The sequence below is a fragment of the Marmota monax genome, unplaced genomic scaffold (genome assembly GCF_021218885.2).
Source record: "Marmota monax isolate L192 unplaced genomic scaffold, Marmota_monax_Labrador192_F-V1.1 WCK01_AAM20220418_F8-fsc00254, whole genome shotgun sequence".
Lineage (NCBI taxonomy): Eukaryota > Metazoa > Chordata > Mammalia > Rodentia > Sciuridae > Marmota > Marmota monax.
In genome coordinates, this window is record NW_026694584.1 from 186730 (window position 1) to 196323 (window position 9594).

Consider the following 9594-nt stretch of genomic DNA (forward strand, 5'->3'; position numbering starts at 1 on the left):
TTTTGATGGCATAATGCAAGATACGCCTCCATTTAATTTTTTTCTCATTTCAACTAATTTTTAGCACTATGATACATGTGACTTTCTTTTTAAACACTCTGAACAGAGCAGACTTGGGATGACGAAAGCCCACTTAGGCTGCCTCCCCCACCCCCAGGCCTGCTCCCTGAGGCCGGCCTTCTCCTGTGCTTCACTCCTGCGGATCCTCCATGATTCCACAGACGCAGTTAGGTGGCACTACTTTCCTTTGTCCCCATTTTGGTTGGTGCCTTGTAGTTGTACATCATGGTGGGGTTTGCTGTTATACAAACACACATGCACACAATCTAACCACACCACTGGGCCAGTGCGCTCCCCAGCATTCTCCCCTACACCACTCCTTTCCTCTACTCATCTCCCTTGGATTTTTCATGAGATCACCCTTCTTTTCCTTTTTCCCTCGCTAGCTTCCACATTTGAGAGAAAACATACAACCCCTGACCTTCTGATTTTGGCTTATTTCACTTAAAATAATGTTCCCCAGTTCCTTCCTTTTTCCTACAAATGACATAATTTCAATTTTCTTTATGGCGAAATAAAACTCCATTGTGTATCTCTACCACTTTTCTTTGTCCGTTCATTTGTGGAAGGAAACCTAGGCTGGTTCCATAGTTTGGCTGTTGTGAATTGTACCACTACTTTTAGACTAAATAGATACCATCTAACAACGACTTGCTCAAAAAGATGACAATGTAAACCACATGATTACCCTTGATTTTTATAGCTAATTTAGTTTTACTTATTCTATTTGTTAGTCTTTGTAACTTGAAATAATGCAACTTTGGTTCCTGTACTGAGTGTTTGTAGGTTGTAGGGAATCAAACCTGGGGCCTGGTGCATAAGGACTGATTCTAAAATTTATATGAAATGAAAGCATCTAGAATATCCAAAGGTATCTTGAAAAAGAACAAAACATAAGCTGTTATAATAATGACTTAAAGAGCACTATCATGCTGTCGTCATGAGTAGGGCACTGGTAGAACAGTAGATGAATTGGTTCAACAGACAGAGAGCCTAGAATCACACAGACATTTGGTCAGTTGGTTTTGATTTCTATATTTGTGGTGCTGAGGACAGATCCCAGGACCTCCTATGGGCCAGGCAAACCCTGCCACTGAGCTGTATCTCCAGCTCAGTCATTTGATTTTGGGGGGGACTACTATGGACTGAACCCAAAGGTGCTTAACCACTGAACCACATCTCCATCCCTTTTTATTTTTTATTTTGAGACAGAGCCTCACCAAGTTGGTAAAGCTGGCTTTGAACTTACAGTCCTCCTACCTCAGCCTCCCAGGTTGCTGGAATTACAGGCCTGCTCCACCATGTCTGGCTGAGTCATTTAATTTTTGATCACAACTCTCCAATGAGACATTGGGCTGTAGCTCAGTGGTAGAGTGCTTGCTTAGCACATATGAGACACTGGGTTCCATCTTCAGCACCACATGAAAAAAGAATAGACTAATAAAATTATTGTGTCCACCTACAACTAAAAATATTTTTTTAAAAAAGCTCTCTAATGAGGAAAAGAAAAGCTTTCATAAATGGTACTAGAATGACTTGAATGTTTATAAAGGAAAAAAAAAGAACTTTGATGTGTGCATCATTCTTACCTAAGAAATAATTTGAAATGTATCAGAGACCTAGACTGAAAAACCAAAACCATAATCTTTAGGGCAAAACAAAAGAATATCTTCATAATGGGGTAGCACCTAAACCTATGACCACTGTATGTTTTTTCTCTGTGCATACATACCTGTGATAAAAGTTTAGCTTATAAATTGGGCACAGTAAGAGATTAACAAATATAACTAACAATAAAATAGAATTAGTACTACAACATACAGTAATCAAAGTTATGTTCATGTAGCTTCTCTCTCCCTCTCTCTCACCCACCCCTTCCACCCTGCTCTCTTCACTTTCAAAATATTTTACTGTGATGCACTTGCCCTTCTTTTTGACTTCAGGTAACTTAAACCTCAGAGAGTAAAACCACAGATAAGGAGGAAGTTCTGTAAAATCCCGGAGAAAGATACATATACAAATCCCAATGAGGTTAGAGATATTTTACTGTGAACAGAGCTTGTTAATGAAGATAAGATTGGAAAATATAACTCAAGGCCAAGTTTGAACAGTCTTTTCAGTAACCATAAATGAGCTATTAATCCAGAGATTTCTCTCAGAAAGGAGAGATTGAGAAAGGGGAGATAGGAATGAAAGATGATGGCAAGAGCCAGGTGCAGTGTGCACACCTCTCATCCCAGCTACCGGGGAGGCTCAGGCAGGAGGATTCCAAGTTCAAGGCCAACTTCAGGACTTTAGTTAGACCCTGTCTCAAAATAAAATTAGTGAACAAAACAGCTGGCAGCATAGCTCAGTGATGGAGCATATGCCTAGCATTTATGGGGTCCCAGGTTTGTTTCTAGCTTGGTATTAATGGAATATTTAAAAATGTGTCTATTTGCTACATAAAATCAATAAAAAGAAGGTATCTTTTAAAATTATGATAGACAAGTGTACACGTTACTTGATGCATACAAATAATTTCCTAAGTCCATCAAAATTCCAATAAGTCAACAAACGTGTTCTTAAATTGTGACCGTACTGCATATGATAATTCTGTGAGCTCAGAAATTCAACTTAGGACTCTGTTGCATTACATGTTTTTCATGTTGTATGACTTTCTGAATTTATGACATGATTCTGGCAACTTCTAGAATGCTTTTAATATTGACACAGACTGTTACATTATTTCCCTGGAAACATATAAATTACTTTGTATCACAGTTCTTGCCCTCAGACTTTGGACAAAGGAGCTGCCACTAGATGTGGAGTCATGTAGTGACTTCTCATCTGCATCCTGCAACAGCATAGATCTCTTAGAGAGATGTAGTGACTTCTCATCTGCATCCTGCAACAGCATAGATCTCTTCAGCCCAGGGTCCTGCTGTTTCCTGTGGCACTGATGGAAGCAAGTTAAAAATGTGGAGGATTTTTTTTCCAGACTAAAAACATCATTATTGCCTTCCTCATAATCCATGGTTTAAAAAAAAAAAAAATATATATATATATATATATTTCCCCCCCCCCAATGGACCTTTATTTTGTTTATTTATATGTGGTGCTGAGAATTGAACCCAGTGCCTCACACAGGCTAGGCAAGTGCTCCATCACTGAGCCCCAGCCCCAGCCCAATCCATGGCTTTTTTTTTTTAAAGACCTAGCTTAACACAGAGAAGATGGACATATTCTCATATTTGTCCCATGGAGGTAACTAACATCTTGCTGTCTGCTGCCTAGTAGGCCCCATCCATGTCAACACATGAAGATCCGCTTTTTAAAAGAAAGACACTGTCTACTACAATGGATTTATCATAATTGACTTAATCCTATGCTAACAAACCTTTCATTATTAAAAACAATATCATAAATATTCTCTTGCAAGCCTCATTCATCTGGTTATAAATAACCTTGGAATAAATTTTGGGGTCACTGCTTCTGCATGCTTCAGTCTTTGTTAGGAGGCCTGCACCTGCCGACTGTCCTCCAGTACTGCTGTGCTGTAGCTGCTGGCCCTGCAGCCCCTGCCACGCAAGCTAAAATGTGCAGCAAAGGGACCCTCACCCTGGACTGTGGGCCAAGCCTAGGACCCACACATGCTGGGCGTCTGCTCCTCCTCAGAGCTGCATCCCAGCCCAGGAACGTTTTTTTTTTTTTTTTTTTTTGCCTTGTTTCAGATATTAAACCCAGAGGTGCTTCACCGCTGAGCCACATTCACAACCCTTTTAATATTTTATTTAGAGATAGGATCTAACTGAGTTACTTAGGGCCTCACTAAGTTGCTGAGGCTGGCTTTGAATCTTCTGCCTCAGAGTCCTGGGGGCTGGGATCACAGGTTTGTGCCACCAAGCCTGACTCCAGGAACTCTCTCTGTTCACTAGAGGGACCTTTCTCCTCCTTTATTTAGCAGGAGGGCTCCTGCCCTTTGGAATCCAGCTCCCTGGAGGTTATGTTGATTGGTGGCCCTTGGTAATTGGCCCCCACACTGACATCCCGGGCAGAACCACCCTGTTCTTACAGTCCTATCTAGTTCCAGAAGCTCCCGATAGCAACTACATAGCAACTATGAAGAAATTCCAATAAGTCAACAATTTGATGGCTTCAAACTTCAAACTTCAAACTTCGAAGCCCTGTTTTGGCTAAGGCCCTTTTTTTGCTTCAACTTCAGTGAGGAGATAGACTGACTTCCTGACACTTGAAAACTAGAAATTCATTTGTTAAAGGAGCGTGTCCCATGAATGGTGGAATCCAGCAGGACTGAAATCTCCAGTGCTGGCTACCAAGGGAAAGAGGTGGGGACAGACAGGAAGGAAAGAGACGCAGACAGGGCTGCAGCCCGCGGTCTGCCTCATGACACACAATGTGACTGAGCAACACCACTCAGCGCTTCTGAAAGCCTGGGAGGTGAGGTGGGGGTTTTCAGGTGAGTCCCCGTGGTGTGTCAAGATGGACAGAATACCTTTATTTGATTTGTTTATTTTTATGTGATGCTAAGGACAGAACCCAGTGCCTCACGCATGCTAGGCAAATGCTTTACCAATGAGCTGCAGCCCTAGCCCTATAATTTATTCTATGACACAAATTTTAACTTTATTCCCCCAGAAATGATTGAACAAATCATTGTCTTCATGACTTTTGGTGGAAACTTAAAATAACTATGCTGAGCTGGATGAATGGAAGTAAGTTTTCCAAGGAATCTCCATACTTTCCATATTGGTGGCACCAATTTGCAGTCCCTAAGTGTAATCTCGCTTCATAGTTTACTTACTCTTGGAAAGTCTTTAGGACTCGGATGGAACCAGAGAAGGTTGTGTTCACTTATTTTCTTTTTGTATTTTATTCTATTTTTAAATTAAATTATTTATTTATTATAATTAATTATACACGATGGCAGAATGCAATTCATTTCATATTACACACATAGAGCACAATTTTTCAAGTTATTGATTGTACACAAAGTATTTTCACACCATTTGTCTTCATACATGTACTTTGGGTAATGATGCTAACTATTCCACCATCAATCCTACCCCCTTCTCCCCTTCCTTCCCCTCCCTCCCCTTTGCCCTATCTAAAGTTCCTCCATTCTTCCCATGCTCCCCACATTGCCATTATGAGTCAGCATCCTCATATCAAATAAAACATTTGGCTTTTGGTTTTGGGGGATTGGCTTGCTTCACTCAACATTATGTTCTCCAACTCCATCGATTTACCTGCAAATTCCATGATTTTATTCCCTTTTATCCATTGTGTATATGTACCACAGTTTCTTTATCCACTCATCTACTGAAGGGCATCTGCATTGGTTCCACAGTTTAGCTCTTGTGAATTGTGCTATAAACATTGATGTGGCTGTGTCCCTGAAGTATGCTGTTTTTAAGTCCTTTGGGTATAGACCGAGGAGAGGGATAGCTGGGTCACATGGTGGTTCCATTCCCAGTTTTCCAAGAAATCACATACTTTCCATATTGGCTGCACCAATTTGCAGTCCCTCCAACAATGTATGAGTGTGCCTTTTCCCCCACATCCTCACCAACACTTATTGTTGTTTGTATTCTTAATAGCTGCCATTCTGACTAGAGTGATATAAAATCTTAGTTTTGATTTGCATTTCTCTAATTGCTAGAGATTTGAACATTTTTTCATATGTTTGTTGATTGATTGTAGATCCTCTTATGAGAAGTGTCTGTTCAGTTCTTTGGCCAATTTATTGATTGGGTTATTTGTTTTTTAAGGTTTTTGAGTACTTTATATATCCTAGAGATTAGTGCTCTATCTGATGTGCTTGAGGTAAAGATTTGCTCCCATTCTGTAGGCTCTCTATTTACCTCACTGATTGTTTCTTTTACAAAGAAAAAGCCTTTTAATTTGTATCCATCCCATTTATTGGTTCTTAGTTTTGATTCTTGTGCTATAGGAGTCTTATTAAGGAAGTTGGGGCCTAATCCCACATGATGGAGATTAGGGCCTACTTTTTCTTCCATTAGGCTCAGGGTCTCTGGTTTAATTCCTAGGTCCTTGATCCAAGGTTGAGGGTGTTCACTTATTTTCAACAATCAGCCAACATGATGGCCAGCCTGTGTTGTCTTCTCCATCTGGTCTATAATGAAGCAGAGGGGGAAAGTCTACAAATAGAACAAGCTCTGCTGTTTTCTTTTGAGGAGGGGGAATTAACAATCTATCTAAACTCAGAAGGAAAGGAGGAATTTAAAAGTAATTCGATCTCGACCTCCGCAGGGAATGAGAAAGAGGAACTTAGCAGAGATGTACAAGTATAAAGTGAAGTGCTTAACAGTGGCTTCTCCATGACCCATCCCCCGTGCCAGATTTCAAGTCACATCATTAGTGTACCTTTATTGTTAATCTCGAGGACTGCAGGGAACATTCAAACACAGTCATAGTCAAATACAAGAATAACTGTCTTCAGCCCAGCATGGTGGCACATACCTGTGATCCCAGCAGCTCAGGAGGCTCAGACAGGAGAATCTCGAGTTCAAAACCAGCCTCAGCAATGGCCAGGCACTAAGCAACTTAGTGAGACCCTGTCTCTAAATAAAAAAATACAAAATAGGACTGAGGATGTGGCTCAGTGGTTGAGTGCCCCTGAGTTTAATCCCCCACACCAAAAAAAAAAAAAAAAAAAGAATAACTTCCCTCTATAGTGTTAGCTAGAAAGCACTCAGTGTGATCTAGGACTTTCAGAGATGGAGGGTTAAACCCAGACAGACTGGCTCCCAAGCTCATGCTCTCAGTCACTGTGTTGTCACATGTGTTAACTTACATGTAGTTCTTGACCCAGTGGTTCTGTGTGTGGCAGATGTTGGCATCACAAACAGAGGAAGAAGACATTCATAGTACCTGAGAACACACGCTTTGGTGGGCAGTGTCACCTTGTGGGGAGACTAGACTGCCAGCCTGTGAGCCTGACACCAAAAAGGGGAAAGCCCGAGGAGAAGGGCAAGCCCTGACCAGGTGCAGAAGCCCTACACCCAGCTGTGGCTAGGACTAGGCTTCCTGGTCTCGTGTATCAGGAGACCCTCCTTTTTTGTTTCAGGTTGAATGTGATTTCTGTCACTTCCTACCAAGAGTTCTAGTGGCTGTGTTGCATAAAAATGGATTAATCACCTACTGCATGCCAGGTGCTCTACCAGTCATCAGAATCAGGCTGTGGAGTGTGCGTGTGACTTCGGTTCTTGTCCTTCCTTCCATGTTGGCCGAAAAGACAGCTGGTTCATCCACAGCTTTCATTTGAAATGATGTGTAGGGCCTGGAGGGGCATAACACATTATTTCAGAAATCAAGGAGGTTCTTGCAAATAAATGGCTAAAAATTATTTTGGGGGCCTCTTATCTAGGGGCAGAGTCTATTTTTCCATTCCTGGCATCTGGGACTTGACATGTGACTTGCTTTGTGGAGGCCATCTTCTCACAATGGGCCTCACACTATGATCTGGTGAGATCGAGACCCTGTGCAAAGCAAGGCAGAGAAACACCTCCAGGGTCATGTCCCTGTAAGATTAGACTTGACCCTGAGAAGCTTCTCAAAAGCTCTTTAGCCAACAAGAAGTAGAACAGACACCCCTTCAAGAAGCTTTGATGGGGCTGGGATGGTAGCTCAGCAGTAGAGCACTTGTGAGGCCCTGGGTTAGATCCTTAGCACCACATAAAAATAAATAAATAAAATAAAGTTATTGTGTCCAACTATAACTAATTAATAAGTAAATAATGAAAAATTTTAAAAAAATTTTTTAAAAATTTTAAAAAGAAGAGGCTTTGAATCAACTGATGAGACAATTGCAAAGAAAAGACCCAAATGCTTTCTTTTAATTTCTATTGCTCCTGGCTATTCCATGAGCATTAAACACCCCTTGGATTTTAGTACCATGAAAGAAAAGATCAAGAACTAAAGGATAATGGAAGAACTAAAGGATAATTTCCAACTAATGTGCAACAATGCTGTGATTCATAACAAGCCAGAGACCATTTACTGTAAAGTTGCAAAGAAGCTTTTGCACTCAGGAATGAAAATTCTTAGCCAGGAAAGAATCCAGAGCTGAAGGAGAACATAGACTTCACGGCAGACTTGCAGAAAACTCAAAAGCAGAAAGAACAGTTGCCTGGCAGAGCAGGGAGGACAGAGGCTGCCAGCCATGGGGGGTGGGGGGGGGGACAATGCAGGCGCCAAAACCCAAGCCTTCGAAAGTCCCAATAAGGACAATAAAAAGAAAGACTCAGATGTGCTTAAGATAGTGGAGAAGCAGCGCCTCCAAAAGGGAAGAGGAGCAGACTGACCGGTCTGTCCAGGACTCAGGTGGGAGCTGACCCAGCGGCCAGCCAACTGTTAGTGCCAATTTGAAAGAAGAAAACTAGGTGAGCCCTGGGACTTCTCCACCATGTGGCTCTCCTTGTAGGAGAACCAGGCGACTGCCCTGTGAGACTGGGAAGGCCAGCGGGAGGCTTCCCTCTGCAGTGAATGCCTTGCAGCTGTTCCAAGGGCATGAACGGAGCAAAGTAACCCCAGTGTTATACTCAATTGTGGACCCCACGGTTCTCATGCCCCACATTACGACTCCACATCGGCAAACATCCCTCAGGATGAGCCTGATTTAATCTGCTCAACCCATGGGAAGACTCCGACCTTCCAAGTGATTTCAGCAGCCGTGAATCTTTGGCCACATGCCAAGATAATTCATCTGTGATGGCAGATAGTTTACTGGATGTTTCAACAGAAGGAGGGCAGGAGTCGAGACATCACTGCCTCAAGAAGAAGGCCAGGTTAGGACCCTGGATTACAGAAGTAGAGCCAGTGGGCATTTTGCGCTCACGACAGGCTCACAGCACTGCAAGCAGGAACACCCTGGTGCTCCAGGTGAAGTGTGGTCCTGAAGAGGCTGAAGTGTTTCCGAGAAACTCGAGGACACCATGAGATTGCTGGGGGTGCTCCAGGAAGCTTAGAACAAGCGACCAAGCCCTAGAACCCCTCCCAGTATAACCTGTCCCTTGGGTCTATGATACAGAGAAATGCACCTTGCCGAACAGGTGACTAATAATTTTGAAGAACTTGCCCAGCAAGTAACTCCAGGTGCCTTGTAAGCATGCGAGGAGTTGAAAAAGCAATGGGGATTTCCATTCCTTCCCCATTGTAGAGAACAATTGCGCAGATCACACGGAAGATTATGAAGGAGCAGGGACCTGAAGCCACTGGTATTTGATTATATATTATGTACATTTTTTTTCATTCTGAACTTGGAAATGCTTTTGAAAATATCTTAACTATTTGTAGATTGTGCTTTTAATTAAACTTTGCAACAGTTAATTTTAATTGAACTTCTATGAGGTAACAAAGCTGAACCTAGGAGAGGGCTGTGCATACCAGCAAAGTTAGCCCTTGGCCTTTTCCCAGGGTGTGTCGGAGGATGTGACAGAGAACCTTGGAACATGCCTTTTTCACGGTCATCCCTTAAAAAGAAAGTCCTCAAAATAACTGAAATCCTTAATG

The 9594-nt window shown here is 42.2% G+C and overlaps 1 pseudogene; it reads left to right on the plus strand.

Annotated features, from left to right (window-relative positions):
* The first annotated feature begins 7540 nt into the window (after positions 1-7540).
* LOC124077198 (bromodomain-containing protein 7-like) lies at positions 7541-9278 on the plus strand (annotated as a pseudogene).
* Positions 9279-9594: the final 316 nt, after the last annotated feature.